This window comes from Typopeltis vanoorti, chromosome 19, assembly GCF_054136105.1.
Source record: "Typopeltis vanoorti isolate ZY-2024b chromosome 19, IOZ_Tvanoo_1.0, whole genome shotgun sequence".
NCBI classification, from domain to species: domain Eukaryota; kingdom Metazoa; phylum Arthropoda; class Arachnida; order Uropygi; family Thelyphonidae; genus Typopeltis; species Typopeltis vanoorti.
In genome coordinates, this window is record NC_143567.1 from 87,847,078 (window position 1) to 87,870,245 (window position 23,168).

General features: G+C 35.8%; 1 protein-coding gene across 6 annotated transcripts in view; it reads right to left on the reverse strand.

The window, feature by feature from the left end:
- The window catches only part of LOC150096318 (protein FAM149A-like), a 257,920-nt gene that overhangs the window by 233,994 nt on the left and 758 nt on the right, over positions 1 to 23,168 (reverse strand). For 2 of the 6 annotated variants that reach the window (XM_090409193.1, XM_090409188.1), the window contains exon 1: positions 3,492 to 3,570. The exons of 1 other annotated variant lie outside the window; for it this stretch is intronic. The gene's annotated coding sequence lies outside the window, so the exon portion shown is untranslated. Of the gene's footprint in view, positions 1 to 2,461; positions 2,934 to 3,043; positions 3,455 to 3,491; positions 3,571 to 23,168 lie in introns of those variants that run through there. 3 more of the 6 variants (XM_090409189.1, XM_090409192.1, XM_090409190.1) reach the window with 3 other exon arrangements.

Here is a 23,168-nt window from a genome sequence, read left to right on the forward strand (position 1 = left end):
ATGAAGTCACATTCACAAGATTGAAAGACCTTTATGAACTACTCATTAAGTATCTCTACCACACCTTCTGCAACAGCTATCTTTATACTATTTTCTCCAATCAATGTCATCCTTCCATAATCATTCTTTCTTTTGCTGGCTACATATCAATAAATCTCGTAAAGCATTCCATTCTTTTTTTAAAGAAGTATACTACTAAAACAAGACTTCACTTGCTCATATTCTCTCTTCATAAAAAAATAAAAAAAGTTATTCCTACAGAGAATCTTGTTATCATCTTACCTAGTTAAGTAGCCTAGATATCAACTTTTCCAATAGATCAACTAACATGATCTATTGATCCACTGCAAATGAAAATTAGTCTATAAATTTGATGCTTCTAATTTTAACACAATCCTCATGCAGTCACAAGGTAACAGCAACTTTCAATGAAAGGTGATTTTAATGAAATACTTATAATCTTTCCAGTTAAAAAATTTCATTAGCAAACCAAGTTAAGAGAAATATTAATTCCCCATCACATTCTTATGAAACACATCACTAGTATTACTGTTACACCTCCAAGGAGTCAAAAAACACATGGTGAGATCTTATCTGGCTTCAACATCTTATTAATCACCATAGTATTTAATATATTTTCTAATTAACTTTAGCTCAGCTGTCTTCCATCTCTTGTCTTTCTGCTCCATAGGTAGCTAAGAATCTTTTTCAGCAGCATGATGGGATGAGTGATAAAATGATCACTGAATAATTTTATTATGTCCTCTGCAGTTTTCCAGTTGACAATTTAAGAAAGAAATTCTAACTGGAAAATTTGGAGATTTTTCCAGTTGAAAAATCTCCAGTTAATCAGAAACTGAATACTTCTGATTTTCACAGAACATGCTACCTACTATAAGCACTCACACACAAAGATATTGCAGAGAATGATGAATATGGTTAACACAAATGTTGACATCTTTCGTGAAAGAATCTCCATTTTATAATCATATTGTAAATGTATACTGTAAACATAGATAATTCACCTTCTTATAACAACCTATGCTATGGAAATTAAAATTACTTTTTCCTGTTATATTTTTCTTATCTCATATTTATTCCTCTCAGTTAAATCAGCACACTTCTGTATTACATAAATTACTAAAGTCATTCTGCCATGAAACAAATTCCAATCTAGTTCTAAAAGCATCTTGAATGTTGAATTTGTGGCTCAAAGAGTCTCACCTTTTTTCATTCCAGTCATGGTGCTTAACTCAACTAGTGGCACCTTTCGCTGTTACATTTATTTGCATTATGGTACTATAAATATCATAACCCAAGAACTGGCAATTACTTGAGTTATCTGACCATAATTTTTGCAGAGATCCATGCCAGAATGGAATATGAGCAAATCAACAGATGCCTGACAGTTAAGCACAGGGTTTATCAACCCACTGCTATCAAGGATTAAGATAACAATGACATATGGATTAAAGAGGTATAAGTTTTCCGTGACAAGTGCCTGTCAACTGTACATTAAAGAATTTGATTCATAAACATGAAGGATGTGATTTGACTGAAGTAAATGATATTCTTAAGGTGATGTTTCTTAGATATTTATTTTCTGTTGTTGTTAGAATGTATAACAGTAGGAAAAAATAGCAGCATACATTGAGGTTGCACAGAGAATCAGTTAGGATGAGAGTAAGTAGTTTCCTTCATGGGAATGCACTATAGAGATGGATGATTTGATCACAATCTAATTTCATTTGCAAGACTCATATTAAAAAAATATGTCAAGGCCGGCATCACTATAACATATGTTTAGACTGCATCCTGCTGCTCTCCTTGATATGTCAAGGAGCGCAGCAGGATTAATAATTAGTAGTTGCCAAACTTTTTTACACCTGATAATCATTTAGTTCACTTTTACTAAGGGAGCCTCCATATCTCAGCCAACAGTAGCAATACCTTCGGGTGAAAAAATAATAACAATAATACACATAGTAGCTAAAGCTGGACTTTAGCTTGATGGATATCATCTAGGACACACAGAATTTGTTAAAGGCTTTTCAACTGAAGGTGGGTTAACTATTCTCATACAGAGGTGGCATGGGTTATCCTACTGGAAAGTCAGATTTTTAACTCACAAAAAAAAGCAGCAATCTGGTTAAGAGAACACACATTGGCCTCATAGCCTAAGCTGGTTTTGGCTGTAAATCAAAAGCAACCCAAAACTTCTATTCGGGTATTCTAGTTCACTGTCATTTACTAGGATTCAAAACTCACTTCCCCACTTTTTGTTCTTCTATTGCAAAATGACATGCAGATCACATTTTAAAAAATTGATATCATGACCTTCATCCTAGTTCTGATTCACATATCAAACTCCCAAATATATTATCACATATACATCCATAAAAACAGTTCATAGTTATACATCCTAAAAATAGCTAATTGTGAAATTTTTTAACCTCTCTACCTGCTGTGGTGGATAAAATAGTGAGACCAAATTGCACTTCTTATCCATGTCATTCAATAAGTGTTACAAAATCATATCCAGATTTTGCTGGACGTCTATAGACATCATGGCCAGTTGGGGTGTTAATTGGATGTAAAATAATAACTGAACTCTTCATCATAATCTTTTTTTTTTTTTTAATTATTCATAAAAGATCATCTTTCAATGTTGCCACTTTTCTTGGATCTTTTGAATCCCTCAGCTCTGTCACCAGAGGTGTCTGCATCAATGGCATTGGTGTAGATAATGGTGGCAGTTTGGTGTAGTTGGTTGATTGCATGGTGGACAAGGAGAGTTGTAGAGTAGGTGACAGTCTTTGGACTCCTTGTGGGAGTCACGAAATAATAATAATACTTCACATCACAAAAAAGTTAAAATCAGTGATTTTCACAGTGAGTCAAAAGACTTCACAGACTTGTCAAATAAAAATAAGATTAAAAGAAATGTATATAAAATGTTGGGTTTAAATTTTCCATGCAAATTTAATTTCATTTTTATAGTTTCATAATTACTGTATTATATAATAGGAAAGAAAGGACAAACTCAGAAAATGCGTTGGTTTGGCCGAGTGACATTATTCCAAACCTATATCCCCCATGTCACAGTGTGGAACTTTCACAAATCCTTCCCTACATCAAGAAGGTAGAATCATTTAAGGAACAACCTAGTGATAGCTTATTAACAAACGTACTGCAACGTTCGCTATTTACGAAAGTTGCAAAGGGTCGCTGAGTCAAGGTGAGCATTTTTTTCATGATGCCACATAAAATTGAAAACACTTAATGGCATTTATTTATTTTTAAAACCGGCCAATTCAAAAATCAAGTAATATCCCGGAGATTTGTTGATCACACCTTTCACATATAAAAATTTCACACTGGAAAATAATGAATATATTTTACTACATTAAGGCAACACTTTTAATTAATGCAGAGATCGCCTAAATGCACTTAGCAGCACACACATGCTTAGCATAAGGTAGCTCACATACCTAAAGCCGTAAATTTCATGTATTTCACAATAAGTAGTCCAAGCTTGTTAATGTTTGTAAACATTGCGGCCATATTTCGAATCTCCTAAAACCCGAAATGGAGCTCATAAGGCGGATTAGGAAATTATGGTAATAACTTTTATCATCCACCTAAAAAAAAAGTCTCATTTGTTTGCAACGTACCAAAATGTATAAAAACACAAAGCCAGACATTGATTGTTAAGAACTCAAGAGATCCTGAAATTATATTACATTATACTGGAAGGGCAGAAACATGTGGTGAAGGATAAAAAACCCAGAAAACATAGCATCCCAACGTTACTGTATTTTATAAACAGCCTATTTAGGCCTTTTTGGGGGGGGGGGATTTCCTCTTCGTAGAAATAAATTAAATTTTTGGATTTATTTCCTCTTTGGAAATAAATCCAAAATTTTCACTTAAACAGGCAGTTCATAAAAGTCACTAACAGTACAATCCAAAAATCGCATAATGAAGTTTTTTTTGTTTTTTTCTTTTAATTCTGATACATTTGCAATGTATTTGGATTAAAAGACAAAATTAAAAGTAATTCATTTCCACAGTTCAAGTTACCGCTGTCTTCCGTGATGCATGATCTTTCATGCTTCACGGAAGACAGTGATAGTTTACTTGAACTGCGGATCATTTAAAGATCTTTGCTGCAGTTAGGTTTCCTGTATCATTCTTGTTATTCAAAGTGAACTTTCTTTAAACCTAAACTTCATTATTTTTTTTTGCAAACAGAATTTTTGTGCGAATATACATTTCGTTCAAAGCAGAATGCATGGAGTTGCGATACACGCAACGCTATATGCGAGAAAAATCTAGCTCTCATCCTTCTCTGCATTCATTGCCAACTTCCATGGATTCTTTGCATTTTTAATTACCCTCTGAGTTTTATTTGCAATCTTAGATATATGACCAGGGCCGCGCCAACCCAGGGTGCACCGCTCCCGGGCGACATTTTATGTAGCTAATATCTAATTTGGATTATACAATGCAGTATTAGTGGCGTCCGATAAAAGTTTGCACCCGGGTGACAAATACCCTTGGCGTACCCCCTGCATATGACCCTTGAACTTCGACTTTCTATATATTAATACTCGGTGCTTTTTTTTTCAGGAAAAAAAAGGTGCCGGTATCACCATGATATGTTATTACAGCAACTTCCACACTTTTAACATATTCTCCGATATACCCTCGTCGTCTAGCTTTGTGTGCTGCACTCTCCTTATGATTGTAAATCTTTTTTCTTAATGACATTAACTGTTGTTGTTTCAGAATTCTCCAAAATGACTGATTTTACTATTTGCCTACTCAGCTGAAATTTTCGTTCCCATGTGTTTATCGATGGCAAGACTTCCGACATCACGACACACTTTACAGCCCAACATTTTATTCTTGACATACAGTCACTCGTTTCTCTTGCAGAAGTCACTTTTCTGCAAAAGTGTCCAACATTCGGTCAATCATTATCAAAAACTGCTTCCTCTTGACCACGTGGATCTTCGGTCTTGTTTTCGTGATCCTCTTCACCAAGTGTATTTTCGGTGCTAGTTTCCTGTTTTACAGGATCACAAGAAGATTCAACAATTTCTGCTTCTTCAAGAAAATGATTGCGCTGATTTAACTTAGATTAATTCAAAACTCACGTGAACACCTACCAGTTGCAGAGTGAGTATAGAACTGATAAACTGATATTAGAAGCAATCGGAAGTCAACACAACTTCCTGTTTCCGGTTGCGTACCAACGTATGAAACAGGAAAGCAGGGTATCAACTTATGATTAATCAAAACTGAAAATTCGATTCGTGAACACTGTACCATCTACCGGAATATTTATAATACATTTTGCTGTCAATAAATTGCAAATTTTTAAAAACTTAAGAAAAAAGGTGCCGGTACTGCGTACCGCCAGAAAAAAAAAAAAAGCACTGCTAATACTCCTGATCATTTTCCTCTAGAATAATCCCCCTCTCCATATATAATAGAGAATTTGACATATCATCATGCCTAAGTACATAACTTTATATTTACTAACATTGCACTGATAGTAAAATTCTCATTCTTACAATTTCATTCTCTCTAAATCATTCTGCAAATACCACAAGTCAGTCGCATACCTGATTATTATGCTGTGTGTCTTTGCATAATCAGCAAATAGCTGTTCGCAGTTCTCGAGTCCAAATTTCGTGATATCATTACTGTACACACTGATAACAATGGACTAAAGGCGATCCTTGAGGTGCAACATTGGTCACCTTAAATTTTCCAGAACCAACATCTCCACCATTACCTTCTATTATATCAGTCAGCCATCCTGTTAGCCAAACTAAGAGATTATAACCCAATCACATATCCTTCAATACATGTACAAAGACTTTTGTATTGTATCCTACCAAAAGCTTTAGCAAAGTCCAAAAGTATTACGGAGTATCTATTCCCCTTATCTAACACGTCACATAATAATAATAATCAAAATCAGCTAACGCCTTTTTAATGCCCGTATACGGGAGTAGGCGAGGCCATTTAGCCCTATCTAACTTTTGGAGACTGAGTGGGCAGTTCAATCTCCACTGGTACCCAATCAGAGACAGATGGCCCAAGGCTATCACTAATTAAGCGGTACGCAGTGAAGAGAGACGGCTCAAATGTGCCGCCATCTCGTGGTCCCTAATCCTACCACAATATATTTAATGTCTGAAATAATGTGGGTTCTACGGTCGATTTTCTTGAGTTTACAGGACGAAAAACCCGAGTTTCCGGGAGGAAAAACCTGCTTGCCCGTGCCAGAGATCGACTAACTCGGGAACCGGTCGAAAAAAGGCTTAGAAAATTTCCTCTAGTCGCCGACTAAACTCGAAACCAAGCCTTCCTTCGTGCGGCCAAGCGCGGTGGTGTGCAAACGCCACATCCACTGAGCTACACAGGCTCTTTAATAATAATAATTTTTTTAAACGTTTTATTATTTCTCAGATAAATTACATACATTATATGAACAGAATAATGCATAACAGTAGTAGCCTGTGTAGCTCAGTAGAAGTGGCTTTTGCATTCTACAGCGCTTGAGCGCACGAAGAAAGGATTTGGTGGTTCAAATCTAGTCGCCGACTAGAGGAACTTTTTCTAAGCCTTTTTTCGGCCGGTTCCCGAGTTAGTATCTCTGGCACGGCTAGCGGGTTTTTTTCTCCCGGAAACTCGGGTTTTTCATCCCGTAAACTCAAAAAAATCGACCGTAGAACCCACACTATTTTCAGACATTAAAAATATTGTGTTAGGGTTAGAGACCACGAGATGGCAGCACCAGCTTGCTGCCTTCTTCACTGCGTACCGATAAATCAGTGATAGCCTTGGGCCAGCTATCTCTCTGATTGGCTACCAGTGGAGATTGAACTGCTCACTCAGTCTCCTAAAGTTAGATAGGGTAAACGGCCCCGCCTACTCCCTGTATGGGAACAACATAGGCGTTAGCTGAATAATGCATAACAAATGATAAATCGCCTGTGTAGCTCAGTGGATGTGGCGTTTGCACACCATGGCGGTTGACTGCACACAGAAAGACTTCTTAGCTTCGAATCTAGTCAGCGACTAGAAGAACTTTTTCTAAGCCTTTTTTGGACTGGTTCCCTAGTTAGTCGATCTCTGGCACAGGCAAGTGGGTTTTTCGTCCCGTAAACACAAGAAAATCGACCGTAACCCCACATTATTTCAGACATTAAATACCAGTGTTAGGGACCACGAGATGGCGGCACTTGTTGAGCCATCTCTCTTCACTGCATGCAGCTTAATTAGTGATAGCCTTGGGCCAGCTATCTCTGATTGGGTACCAGTGGAGATTGAACTGCCCGTTCAGTCTCCAAATGTTAGATAGGGCTAAATGGCCTTGCCTACTCCCTATATACGGGAATAAAAAGGCGTTAGCTGATTTTTTTAATAATAACAATAACTGTTTACAACGTATATTATTATAATATTCATAATGATGATTATTAGGGATGTTTCTTTGCAATTTTACACTCTATGTATACAATATCAATAGATATAATCACTCTATATTGCATACTTTTGTTATAGTTATTACATACATTACATACATTTGATTTACATATGATACATATGTAATCAAATGTATGTGATTACATATGATACATTACATACATTTGATTACATATGGTACATTACATACATTTGATTACATATGATACATTACATACATTTGTTTACATATAATACATGCATTACATACGTTGGTTTACATGTGATACGTACATTACATGCATTTGGTTACATATGATACATCTTGGATGAGAACTGATTTCTCTGCTTTCATCCTCGAAGCTTATATGTAAGCTTATCTGAGGATGACACCAGTTGGTTATTATTTATTGGTTTTTTTACTGTGTGTTGGGAAGCTACGAAATCTATGATTGAGAAATTCGCGCGCGCGCGCACGCACGCACACACACACACACACACACACACACACACACACACACACACACACACACACACACACACACACACACACACACACACACACACACACACACACACACACACACAATAACTTGGAATTTGTGTGTGTGTGTGCGTGCGTGTGTGTACCAGTGAAATCCACTGGTAGCCAATCAGAGATAGCTAGCCCAAGGCTATCACTAATTAATCAGCACGCAGTGAAGAGGCGGCTAGTAAGTGCCACCATCTAGTAATCCCTAAACCTAACACAATATTTTTAATGTCTGAAAATAGTGTGGGTTCGACGGCCGATTTTCTTGAGTTTACGGGACGAAAAACCCGATTTTTCGGGAGGAAAAACCCACTAGCCCGTGCCAGGAATCGACTAATTCTGAAATCGGTAGAGAAAAGGTTTAGAAAAAGTTCCTCTATTCGGCGACTAGATTCGAACGCCTTTCGTGGTGCGGTCAAGCGTCGTATAGTGCAAACGCCACTTCTTCTGAGCTACACAGCCAAAATTTTATGTATTCTGAATATTCAACTTTATTTCCATATTTTTATTATCACCCGGTACAAATGAAGTAAGTCATTATTCATTAATATAGGTTTCTGATTTGGGCAGTTGTCATGATCACTTTTGTTACGAACTTTCATAAAGTATTAAGCATTACTGTCTTTCCTCCCATCTGATAATTGCAGAAGTGCTGCAATACATGAGAACAAAGCCAATTATCATTAACCAATACATGACTATAAATTATCATAATAAATTATTTATTATATAATTATAAATACTGACCATATTTCCTTTAGACAAAAACGGGATATTGGGATGGCAAAAACGGGACAGGGGGTTTATGTGATATTCTGTATTCATGAAAAAGTAAGATGATAAAAAAAGTTTTATTACATAACCTTAGCATTATTCTTCTGTGACAGAACCCATACAAAAATGTAGGTAGACGTGGAGGGGGACTATATTTCAACACGATGGTACCATAAATATTTCTCCGATGAAGTGATTTTACGCAGCAAATTTCGGTCTGTCAACACTTATCATAAAACTTCTCACACTCCATGACGCAATTTTGTCTTACATCTAACATAGCCCTTATTGTCTCGAAACTTAATCTAGATTTCTCCTTTGACCACGTATTCATAACAGAAAATATTCTCTCAACAGGTGCTGTACTTCCTGGAAGACAAAGAATAAACTATAATATTACAAAAGTCTTGAAAGTCTAGGCGTTTTTCGTTCATTTCAGAAAAAAATCTGTAACCATCTATCGGATAAAGGAATGTTTTCTTTATTCCATGTATCCAACAGCCTCACAATTATAGATTTTATTAGGGACCCACTGATCGAATACACGAGTTTCTTCTGTATCTATGCGTGTGATGAGTTTCTCGTTCAGGCTGTCCTGTATTTCTTTCCATTGAAGAATCTATCTTCTTTAATAACACCCACGTGAACTTCTCAGTGTTTCCCAAACTGCACTTCCACTTGTTGACATCTTCTAAGCTGGTTTCATAGAAATTATCAACTACCTCAAAAAACTTAGCCTCATTAATTTCTCACGAATCTATTAACATTTTGAGTTGTTTTTTGACATCAGCAGTTACAAACACTTTACTTTTTCTAGACTCTAAATTGTTTACAATATTTTCAATGTTCATGGCTACTTCTGCGACTAAAATATTATATTTTTTATTTAAGCTAATGTATGTTTGGAACGTAGACACTTAATCTCTTACAAATGACCACCACAATTTCAAACAGGGATCTTCAAACAATTTTCGCAACATAACAGGGAATTTTTCTTGAGAAAGACAATAAGAACGAAGCCCATTATACATGCTTAAAATTTTGTCAATTGATGGACCCAAGGACAAAAATTTTGTTTTCATGCACTAAAAATTTAGCATAACTGTTTCCTGCAAAGTCACAAAAGTTTTTTAGTTCTTCAACTCTGACTTTGTATATATTGACGTATTTGTATATTTTCGATGCAAAACATTCAATATCAATTTGGAAACAGTCGACAGCACACTGGAGACAATTGTATATAAGGTGTGTCCCACAACCAATACCGATAATCTGCCTCTTCAGTTCAGTTTCACATTATTTTTGCAAAATCTTTTGCAACCACCAAAATTAGTGTTCTTGTTATCTGCACTCAAAGCAACAATTTCGTTTTGTAAGGCAAATTTGTCACTTAGTTCCTTTAACATAGCACAGTGTAGGTCGGATGTTTCACCAGGTATGGAAATAAAGTCTATAATTTCGTCATGAATACCATAATTTGGCAAAATGTACCGCACAATGATTGGAAAGATTTTGATGTCTTTTTTGTTTGATGCATCTACTGACTGTAATGCTTTTTGTTTTACTCAAATTTTCTATTACTTCGCCCAATTTGTATGGTGATAAAACGTCAGTAATTACTGCTTCTGATTTGTTATGTGATTAAGAAAATTTTGGTTCATAAATTTTATTTATCAATGTTAGACAAGCAGTCATTTGTGCAAAAACTTTGGCCCTGACGCACAGTATGATAAGCAACAAGAGCTTCACTTGATGCAATTTTATCGATTTCACTATCACCATCACATCTCACCATAAACGAGCTGATGTTTTTAACTGAAGCCAGTCTTTTTAGCATCATTATGTTTCTGGCTATGCAGAAGTTGGTTGGTTGATGTCGCTTCTGCCTCCATGAGCAACGGAAAAATGGACATTACAGTGTTGGCATATACTTTTGTTCCATCGCTACACAGTTTTTCTAGTTTAATAAATTTGAATTCTTTCTGGAGATCGTCATTAAAACTGCAGTTTCACCTCTTTGACATTTCAAGAATAGACTTAAAGCTTGAAAAAATAACACTTAAAATTTTAAAAATATGAAATTTAAACCCCAGCATTGAATAACAAAGCCACCGGTTAGCATACAGGGAAAACAAAATGCAAAAAGTTGCCAACATGTACTTTTTAATTTTGTTTGAATAAATCGCTGCAGATATCGATATTTAGTATGGAACAATGCGACTCCATTGTTATACAAATTATTGGTATTCATGATATTGATATACGATTACAAGTTATGAATAGTAATTTATGAATGACTAATATTAAAGTATATTTATAGTTTTTATTAAAAACAAAATTGATATTTTTATTCAAAACTACGGGGCGACCGCAAAATGTGAAAAAAACGGTGCTTCCCGTTCAAAACGGTACGTATGGCCGGCCTATGAAAAGGCCATTGAAATATCATGTTAATACAGTGGTCACACATTAGTGACAAATAGCACACTCGAACATTGTTTCAAGAATTTTTTCAAATCATTTTTTCAACATCATGTTGGCATGTTAGAATTTAGCTTCACCCAACTTAAAAAATAATAAATATAAAATTTACATACAATCTATGTAACAAAAATTTTTCATAAAATTAACACAGTTAACTGATTTTAGAAAGTTTCAAATGAATGCAACTATGATTTTTTTCTTAAAAATTCAGCTAAATCCCTTTATTACTTTATAGGGAGTATGCGAGGCCATTTTAGTCCCATTTAATTTTTGGACAGTGAGTGGACAGTTCATTTGTCACTGGTTCATTTGCCAATCAGAGATAACTGGCCCAAGACTATCAATGATTATAAGGACATCTGATGAAGAGACGGCTGACATGTTCCGCCATCTCGTGGTCACTAACCATAACACTGTATGTTATTGTCTGAAATAATATGAGTTCTGTGATCGTTTTTTTGAGTTTAAGTTGCAAAAAGCCAAGTTTCCAAACCTGCTTTCGTTACAGAGATCGACTAACTCGGGAACCGATGGAAGAAAGGCTTAGAAAAGGTTTCCTTAGTTGACGACTAGACTAGAACTTAATTTTTTCTTCGGGTGGTTTAACACAGATGTTGAAAACGCCATTTCCACTGAGCTACACGTGCCTTTTTCTCTCAGTTTTTTATTATTTTGATATTGATATTGTTTATCTCATTTAGAAAAGCATGAATATAAAATTTACATACAAACGGTGTAACAAAAAAAAGCTTCACAAATTTGCATAATTTTAGAAAGTTGTTTCAAATGAATGCAATAGCGCCTTTTTTTTCTTTCCTTTTTTATTATTTTGACATTGTGTTTGAAGCGGTTTTGACAAATCATTCGGCCTTATATTAAATACAAAATAAACTTCTTAACATGCAAATAAAATTCAGAAGAGAAGTAGGCTACCTTGCAGAACCATTTGCAGCAAACTCCTGTTTGCGATTATAATGTCTATGTTTGGAAGAAAACAATCGATGCCAATAAGTATTATACTCTTTCTTCGCAATTTGTTTGAAGTTTAATTCGATATGAGAGGACGTCTCAACATTTATCGCATGCAAACAATTACTTCCCCCCATCCTAATAAAATATATATATATATATATATATATGTATATACTGTATATATATGTAATAATATTCACAGCCTTCCTTGGAGTCTAGTGACTCATCATAGCTCTCTCTCTCTCTCTCTCTCTTGCTTTATTTATTTGAAAGATGACTCACAACCTGTTCAACACAACTCCGCACGAGAAATTTGCTATTTACTTCTTTGTTGATTGCACTTTATTTATTTTCTGGGAGTTTACCTATTGGTTTTCCCCTCATTTCTGCCACATGGTAACACTAGAATTATTTGAAGGATTTTATGACACAGCATATGCTCGTATTCTCTATTCTATTATTTTATTAAACAGTGATTTATATTATTCCACTCTGCTACTAGAGACAATAGTCCATAATCCAGATAATACATGTTAATCACCGATGACTTTTCTTACTGCTTCATCAGTTGAATTAATTAATCCATTTTGTGCACAAAAGTCCAGATACGCTGTGATCAGGAACTGGTGCACATAATCAACAGTCTTCTTATATGCATCGATCATTAAAAACCATAATCCTCTTTTTTCATTTTAAAATGCATACCCCTTACATACAAAATAGGACATAAAAGTCAAAAAAGCTTTTTCTGCTTTAATTTAAGCACCTCTGTGGCTCAATCGGAACACTGGCATTTTCTTTATATGCAACATCCTTGACTGAAGTCCCATCTAGAATGCGATAAACCCTCCTAAGGCTTTAAAATTTAAATGAAAGTTATTGCTATAAGAAAGTCAAACTTTTCTTTCAGCAAAATATACAAACCTATTATAGAACACACGCAATTATCAGACATGATATCCTGTATTCACTTCATAGCTTTACTCGTTTTTGTAAGATTCTAAACAGTACTTAAATTCAAAATACAACTTTATTTGTAGCAAAAATTGAATTGGCATCTGCACATATTTTTTTGTTTATAATATTGGAGACTTTATAAAAGGGTACCATATCATATCAATTCATTATTTATTGCTCCAGAGTTTGAATTATTTGTGAACAACTGGATTTTTCCTTGAGACAATTTAAAATATCATTAATATATCAAATCTTAAAATTAGGGAGCTTCACAGCTTTGTGTTGTGATTTAGTTAGAATACAATAAAAAACGAACTTCTATATTTTTCCTAACCTTTCATGCAAGATAAAACGCCAAGAAAAAGAAATAAAAAGGAACAAACGTCAACTCCCTTGAAGTAAATTAACTCGCAACTAGGAATGTCAGCTTTTGAAATCAAAATTTGATAGGTTGGGTTCGGTGACACTCCGAAAAGAAAAAAAAATATCCAAACGATCAATGAATCTTCTTTCTCTCTGTCCCTAATATTATTACAGCAGAATTGCAGCTTTGAACTCCAGGGAGTTCAAAGCTGCAATTTGCAAAGACCTCGATGAGTCTTTGAACTCCAGGGAGTTCAAAGACTCATCGAGGGAGGACACCTAATTTACAACTCTCTATCTCCAACAATCGCAACTATCATTGTCATCTGCACCAACGCCATTTATCCCCCACCCCCACCTTCTAAAAGGGTACTGTATCATATCAATTCATTCCTTGTTGCTCCAAAGTTTCAATTATTAGTAAACAACTGGATTTTTCCTTGAGACAATTTAAAATATCATTAATACATCCTCTTTCCAAAAAGAAACCGATTCCAAGGGATTCGTTCCGCCTGGCCAAACGGTCAATGGTGAGTTTTATCTCGAAGTTTTGAAGCGACTGATAGCGAGAATTCGTCGCGTAAGGCATTAATATCGTGACGATCGACCGTTCGTCAAAACACACTGTCACTCTTGCCTCTATAACTCGGCTTCTAATGAAAGAAATGTCATAAACAGTTGACACAACACTAATGAAGGATGAAGCTTTCGACAACACAAAGATACAACAGGTGACGCCACTAGTTTCTTCTATTTTCGAAAAGTTCGCTTTCTTTTTGGACAGAGTGTATATATATATCACATCTTAAAATCAGAGAGCTAGAAGCTTCCTGATTTTAAGATTTACCTAGCACCACTAGCTTTTCACAGAAAATCACAAACATCCATGCCCATGGGGGGAGGATTCGAACCGCAGCCTTTTGGCTGGAGAGCGGATACGCTAACCACTCGGTCAACCAGAATTCACTTGTCTTTTCAATAGGAAAGGCAACGATTCTCTCCGACCTGATACACCAGCTCATCCAGAAAACCGGATAATTTCGGCTAATAATTTGTACTCCTCCCATCCACTAAAATTGAATATTGAATGCTCAAATGACTGTGGTGTTGTATCAAGGGAGGGTCTTCTGCCTTTCAAGAGAATGTGTAATCCTCACGTTTCGGGATGGTCAGGATTGTCACTTCATCACACTTTGTGCTATTGGTACCAAAATTAATTCTTTTAATCCTCTGGATTTGCATTCCGTTCCTATCAGAGATTTCCCAATGGCAGGCAGTAATAGCTGTTGCTCTCAGATGTCATAGAGAATGAAGCACATAAAGTTGCAGAACAAGAAGAAGAGAAAAAAATGAAGAGCCCAAACAATTTTTCACTAAACATTTTGGCAGCATTTGCTGCTGTTAATAGGCAATTCGGAGTTTTAAGAAATGGATCCAACATAGAGAGATTTTGACAAAGTAGCCAGAATGACACATGAGCTACAATTGCTCTCTAGAGAGAGAGATATTTATGCAGAAAAGAAAAGGCAAAGTGTGTAGACTGAATTGAATATACGAGTCCAATTTTTAAGGAAGTCAACTTTTACTTTCACCTCATCAACCGAAGACGAGTCTAGACCTACCTGGAGAACTATTCTCAGAATGTTTTGCTGCAACTCTTGAATTTGAAGAATTTCTTGCTGCTATCCCACCCTCCATATCCAATTACTCGACCAATTAATAAAGCAACAGCTTTGAAGAACTACTTTTTTGTTCCAGTAGTTTCTAGCTGATGATTTTACCAGTAAGTGCACAAAAGCACTCTACTCTTATTAGTATTAATTACAGCACAATACTCTATACAGTAATTTTATGCTATAATTTATACACTGTATTATTTCACTATAAACAAAGAGTAAAATTAAACATATAATAAAACAGACCCACACATTTTAGCATTCAGTCATGCTGATTGTTTACATATTCTTATGCTTAATATAATGAATTTCGACTTACGACGAATCGGCGGGACGGAACCTCGTAGTAAGTCGAGGACTGTCTCTACATGTAGTTGTAATCTACTCTTTTGAGACAACGGATGATGTACTGAAACCTATATATTTGTTTAGCTTATGATAGAAGTTAAAATAGTATTAGGAATCGGGCAAATTGGGATTTACGCTATATTAGGATTTCGTATAAATACCATGGTTTCATGGTAGATATGAGACAGGATACTTGATTTGAAAAAAATTGGTTATAATGAAAACTTTGCAAATAATACTGTATGTGTTTTACTAATACAACACGAGCAGACAGCCTTGATTCTTCCTTTCTGAGATATTCTGCATTCTCCATTTTTATTAATGCCCCTGTCTATGTTTAATCATTAATATATTGTTATAATCATCTAGAGATAAAATATATTCATTCTTTTTCTCTTTTGTATGTAATCTTACTAATAACGAAAATTTATTTAAATACGGTATATTGAAACCCTCGGTTTCAATGTTCTACTGATCATTCTCTCTGTGCTGACCATATCATTCTTACAACCACAGCCGGCGCTAGGGTCTTTGCCGCCAGCATGCAATGTCTATCTAAGCGCCCCTGTAACGATCCAGGCGTGTGTGGTCCTTTTACGATAATAAAAATTTAAATTATTTGAAATTTTTTAAATAAATTTTGACAGAACAGCCACACGTTGGTTCGCTAAATGTAACCAACCGGAGGTGTTGATTAGGCATGATAATCATTAAAAACCCGAATATTCAAAAAATTCTCCAAAGTTATTCTCAAAAGTTAAAGCAAGTTTTGATAAAGCCACTTTACTTTATCGTTGATTATAATGATACAGGGATTATAGACTTCTCACCGACCCGAATCGTTTACAAAATTAAAATGAATTTTAATTAAAGTTAAAATTTATTTGAACTAAAGTTTAAAAAATTCTTGCATTTCACTAAATTCTCAGTAAGTTGTAAAAATTTTTTAATAATTTTTATAAGTGGAACTATCTTTTAGGAAAATAAAAGAAACTCTAGATAAATGAGAAAATAAGAAAAGAATTCAGAAATAATAATTAGAGCATTTTATTAATATTAATATAAGTATTCAAAAAATAAAATCTTTACAGAATAACAGAAAATAAATTAAATTACATAAATATACTTGAAATTTTTTTATTAAAATTGTAGGGTTCTTGATTTCATATTCACCAAATTTGAAATAATGGTCTTATTATTATTATTATTATTGTTCCGGGAAACTCCAAGGAGTCGACAGACTCATCGAGGGAGGCCCTAACATCATGTCAAGAACAACTATTCAACATTCACACAGTATCTATCATACCTTGCCTTGAACTCATTCACGGTCGTAGCACCCACAACAGACTCTGGAAGCTTGTTCCACTCATTTACCACTCTCCAAGTAAAGAAACTAGCTCTAACACCCTTGTCAACCACGCTCTTGCCCAGCTTCCATGCATGGCCCCTAGTCCTCCCACCACCAGTCATATTTTCAAAAATAGCTTCTGGATCAATCTTATAAAAACCCTTCAGTAATTTGAATGTCTCAATCATATCACCCCTCCTTCGCCTATCGTCCAATTTCTGCAACCCACAAATCTTCAACCTATTCTCATAATGTTCATTCCACAGACCTGCTATCATCTTGGTCACTCGTCTCTGGACCCTCTCCACTTCCTCCCCATCACGAAGAAACCCTGGTGCCCATAGCTGGGCACAGAAGTCCAGATGGGGTCTTATCAAGGCTCGATACAGAGGAACAACAACTTGTTCGTCTCTGCATGTTAAAGTATTTTTCAGAAGCCAAGTGATTTGGTGAGCTGTTTTAGTTACTTTTGCAATGTGCCCCCTAAACTTCAACTCCCTATCCACCAACACTCCCAAATCCCTGGCCTCATCAATCTCCTGGAGTATGATTCCACCAATGCGATATACTGCTGCTATTCTCTTCACCCCAAAGTGCATAACCTTACACTTTGCCACATTAAATTGACATCCATTTTTCCTAGCCCAGTCCTCCAAACTATCCAAATCATCCTGTAAAATTTTGACATCTTGTGCACTCACAATTGCTCTACCCAACTTTGCATCATCAGCAAACAAGTGAACACTTCCTCTCAGATCCTTTCCAATATCATTGATGAACAAATTGAAAAGCAATGGTCCAAGAACAGAGCCCTGTGGCACTCCACTAGTCACAAGACGTCTTTTAGACTCCACTCCTGAATAAACTACTCTTTGATATCTCTCCTTCAACCACCCTCTTATCCATCTCACCAACCCTATATCTATACCCATCTGCTCCAGTTTACTGATTAGGGTTTCATGTGGTATTCTGTCAAAGGCCTTGGTAAGGTCCAGTAGTATCACTGTAAATCCATTACCCCTATCCAGTTCAGCCGTCACTGTGTTATAAAACGTGAGCAAGTTACTGAGCCATGATCTACCCTTCACAAAACCATGTTGTCCCCCATACAATATCCTATTTTCATCTATCCAATCCTGTATTCTTTTCTTGACTAATTTCTCTAAGACCTTGACAATGATTCCTGATATGCTAATCGGTCGGTAATTTACAACAGCAGTCTTGGAACCACTTTTATGCAGTGGAACTATTTTCCCCTCTTTCCACCAGCTTGGGACTAACCCAGACCCGAGACTAAAATTAAACAAAATGGTCAAGGGTACTGACAATTCTTTAGCTGCTTCTCGTACCACACGAGCTGGTATACCATCCAATCCCACAGATGTATTGACATTGAGGTTATGCAATAGACTACTCACCTCCACGTCATTAACCACAATTCCCGTATAATCTACTGGTTTATTCGTTTCTGCAATGTCACCACCTGGATGATATACTCTTGCAAAGTGCTCACTCAGTAACTCAACTAACTCAACTGATTCAGTTACCTACCTACCATCGGCATTCTTTAAAATCAATCTGCCATGTACATTTTTCCTTTTACCTGCTACATATCTAAAAAACTGTTTAGGATTCTCTTTAGCCTGCATGGCCAATGTTCTTTCGTAATCATTTTTTGCTTTTCTTACCACACTCGTCACCCTTCTGGCCTGCGCTTTATACCGTTCATGTGCCTGCCGGTCACCCTTCTCCTTAAATTCCCTCCATAGTTGTTTCTTTTTTTGCAACTCAAGCTTAATGGTGTTATTCATCCATTTAACCCCTACTTGATTTATTATTCGGACTCTAGGTATACAATCAGCCATTGCTTCATGCAAGCACTTCTTAACTACCTCCCATGCACTATCAACTTCTAGTCCTTGCAGTTGTACATGCCATGGCACTGAACCAATCAAACTCCTAAGCTTGTCATACTTTCCAGCCCGATGATTCCACATGTACCCTGTCTTAATTGAAAATTCTACACCTTTAGCCACCTCCCAAGTTAAGACCCTTTGATCACTCTCACCGATTGGTGGCAATGTGGTCATATTTGTTACAGCCAAATCCTCAGATGTAATTACTAGGTCAAGCACTCTCTGACCCCTAGTATTTTCCATTATATGCTGTCGCAGATAGTTATCCCTTAATAACCGCATAAAATCCAGTTCTTTCCTCCCGTGTGTCCTCTCCTCACTCCAATCAATGAGACCATAGTTGAAATCTCCCATAATAATCACCCTCCTTCCACTCATTTCTTCTATTTGCTTGTGCATACTGTCTCCACCATCTTTTCCATCACCTGGTCTATAGCAGCAACCAATTGTATATTTAGTTCTGCTAGCCACAATCTCACACCAAATGGCCTCAAATGTGCTCTTTTCTCTATCCTGCAATTCAACTTCTATTCTCCTTGGCTGGAGCTCATCAGCTATCATCAACAATACTCCTCCCCCCCATTTTATTCTCTCTGTCATTCCTAAACACACTATACCCATCACATTCAATCCCACTAGTTATATCATCTACAGTCAGCCATGTTTCACTAATACCTATAACCTGTGGTCTGGAAGTGCCAACCATGGCCAAAAACTCTTCCTTCTTGTTCCTAATACTCCTAGTATTAGTGTACATGAATTTAAGACCCCCATTATCCCCAACCCTACTTGATGACTTATATTAACTATCCCACTCTGATTTGTTGTCCTTATTTGCCGGGGCATATTATATTCATTCTTACATTCAACTGCCTCCATAAGGACTGTATCTCTACTCCCCCACCCCCCCTAACAAATCTAGTTTCCCTGAATTTGCACATCCACTACATTCAGCAACACTTTCTCAAGTCTTCTTACACCGTAACCATTCAAATGCAAGCCATCCATCTTATATAGATCCTTTCGCCCATCAAACTCACTCCACACATCCATAAATTCCACACCACTCGTCATACATAACCCACGCATAAAGTCATTCACAATTATAGCCCTCCTTTTAAACATTTCACTGCCATACCGTGGCAAAAGACTAATCATTCTAACTCTCTCACTCTTTTCTTTTGCTACCTCAAACAATTCATTCAGGTCTTCTATCATTTCCATTTTATCTCCTTTCAAATCATTCGTACCTGCCACGACAATCATTTCTTTCACCCTTTCCTTTTGCTCTCTAATAGACGCAGTTACGTCCTTTATGGTCGCACCAGGTTGGTACGATTTTGTCAAATCCTCTACTAACACACCTCGTACTAACGAGTCTCCATACAGCACTCTATCCTTCATTTTGTTCATGTTCACATTCATACGTCTATTTTTCCTGTCATACCTTTTATTATTGGTTGGTTCATTCAGTCTACTTTTGTTCATGCACTCTAGCTGCTGTTTTGCTCTTTCTATCGCACTATTCAACAACGCGATCTCACTCAATGCATCTATCTCATCTTTTTTGTTCTCTGAGAAACCATTTATACTGTCATTCACACTTTCTACATTCACACTCTCACAATTTTCATGTACAACCTTGCCGTTTCTTGTCATATCCCTATTTCCTTCATTCTGAAGGTTGACAAAAATATCACACTCACGATCCGAAATACACTTCAATTCCTCATTCCCCCTACATTTTCTACATACATTCAATCCTTTATTATCATCTAACCACACTCCGACCGCACTCCTCAAAGCGTACATTTCACAGCTAGTACACTGACTCATTTCTTTTATGCTACCGTTCTTTGATAACGATGGCGAACCTTCATTACTGGCCACCATTTTCCTTCGCACAGGTGCCATTCTTATTTGCAACGTGTTTTACGTCAAACAAACTTAACGTCAAACTAACACCGCTCGCTACACTAACAGGTAAGGTTAAGAGTATTCTTAAAGCAATTGAAAAGTTAGGGAAAGATAAATTATTTGACATAATAAAATGAAGAATATCGAAAGGGCTTTTGAATATTTAAATTATCCTTCCGAAAAATATCCCGGAAAGCACATAACTCGTGATATAGTTCCATTGCATTTACATCTTTATTGTTGCCGTCCATCAAGAGAATCTCTGAATCGTCACAATTTTTTCATAAATCTTCGTTATTAATTTGTAGTAATCTATACAATAAATTGAAATTATCATAATATGTTTTTGGTTGTTCAAAACGTTCTATTAACGAACACATTGCAACGTCTAGAAGTGTATAAAACACATTCACTCTAAATTTATCTTCTGACTATTGTGGCGTTTGGTAATGAAGCTCGTAGTCAAATTGTCGTGTTTTCTTTCGTCGTCGAACTTCCATACCAGTTTTAAATTCTTGTTCTCCATCCACCTCTTCACTCAGTTGTTTGCCGTTTTTAGAGCTTCTTTAAAATTTGTATCTGATCGATACTCTTGTAAGAATATTTTTAAGTTTTCGATAAATTCTAAAGCAAGTGTAATGTTCATATTTTTGTCTTGAAGCATTTTACTCACAGGCTTTATTCTGTTAAGTAAATCATTCCAAATTATAAGAGAACGAATAAATTTGTAGTCCTTCATTTTAGCACATAATGTTTGTGCTTCATGCTGAGTTTCTTTATTAAAATTTTCATTATTTAAAATTTCAAAAAGTGCATCGTAAATTTCTCCTAACTAATATCGTAGAGGGCGGATTGCATTAATTTTACTTTCCCATTGCGTTTCTGATGGCTGTTTCAATGTTACATTTTTTTACGAACTTTAAAAGGATTGCCCAACGTTTGTAAGAGAATGAAACGAAATTATATATTTCTTGAATAATTGCAAAGAAACTAATTGTATCTGCATTCACTTTGGCTGCATCGTTAATGATTAAATTTAGAGTATGAGCAGCACGTGGCACGTAAAAAGCTCGAGGATGTTTGTTCAAAAGCAAATTTTTGAGCCCATATTTTGTCCCTTTCCTATTTGCCCCATTGTCATACTCTTGACCTCACATGTCTTCGATGGGAATATTCCATTTTTCCAGTTGTTCCACTATTGTTGCACATAAACTACGTCCTGTGGAATCTGATATATCTGCAAAACCTAAAAAGTTTTCCCTGATCTTGACAATTCCATTGTCACAGGAAACAAAGCGAATAATAATGGTCCTTTGTTCTGTTTTACTTGCATCAGGTGTGCAGTCTAAAATTATGGAATAATATTTAGATTTTCGAATTGATAATAAAATTGTATCCCTAATTGCATTACTTAAAGTTTCCAATATTTCATTTTGACTGTCTTTACTCAAATAGTGTACTCTATTGTTTCCTTGTAGGGCCTTTCAACATGGTTTTCCATAACGGGATCAAACTTCGCAAACAGTTCGACTAATTTAAAAAAAATTGCCGTTATTCCTTTCATATAATTTATCAGATGATCCACGAAAAGCTAAATTTTGGCTACCAAGGAATTCTATAATTTCAAGCAAGCGTTCTAAAACACTCGTCCAATGTTTCTTTTCCATTTCATACATGCTTTGAGTCTGGCAATCAATAGTAGTTTTGTTTTATAAATTTTTATCAAGTTCCTTCCATTTTAAGAAAATTTTCATGTGAGCTAAACTAGTCTCATGTTTATGCAAAGTTGTACTTACATTTCTCCAATCGTTATAATGTTCTACAAGACTACTTGATTCAGTAGGTGCGAAAAGTTTGCAACAAAAGCAAAAATCAGAATTTAAAGTTTCGGAATAAATGAGCCATGTTCTTGGCACGAGCTCCCCGTTTTCCATTTTTCTATTATAATACGTGTCGCCAAATTTACGACCATATGTATCTCTGAGATATATTATATTTTTCTTTTGAACAGGGCCCATTTGAATTAAAACAACTCGTAATTTTTCATCAATATTTTCCCCATTCACCTGGATCTTCTAAATTTACAGAGACTAACAATGTGTTAGTTTCGTGGTCAACTACAACAAAATCTTCTCCTAGCTGTTTTTCACTTAAATCCTGCGTCTTGTTATCTTGTTCAACAGTTGTAATAGTACTTTCATTCAAAATGGATGATGTGCACGGTTAGTTAACTCTGATTTCTGATGTATTGAGTTGGTTACAGTCTGCATCAGAATATTTTAATATTTTAACAAATGTATTAAGAGCCCCAGTTTCGTTCTTAACATCTGCTTCTTTCGCAGCATGACGCTTACGATTTTGTGCGCCAGATAACTTTTTTTTCAATTTTTGAT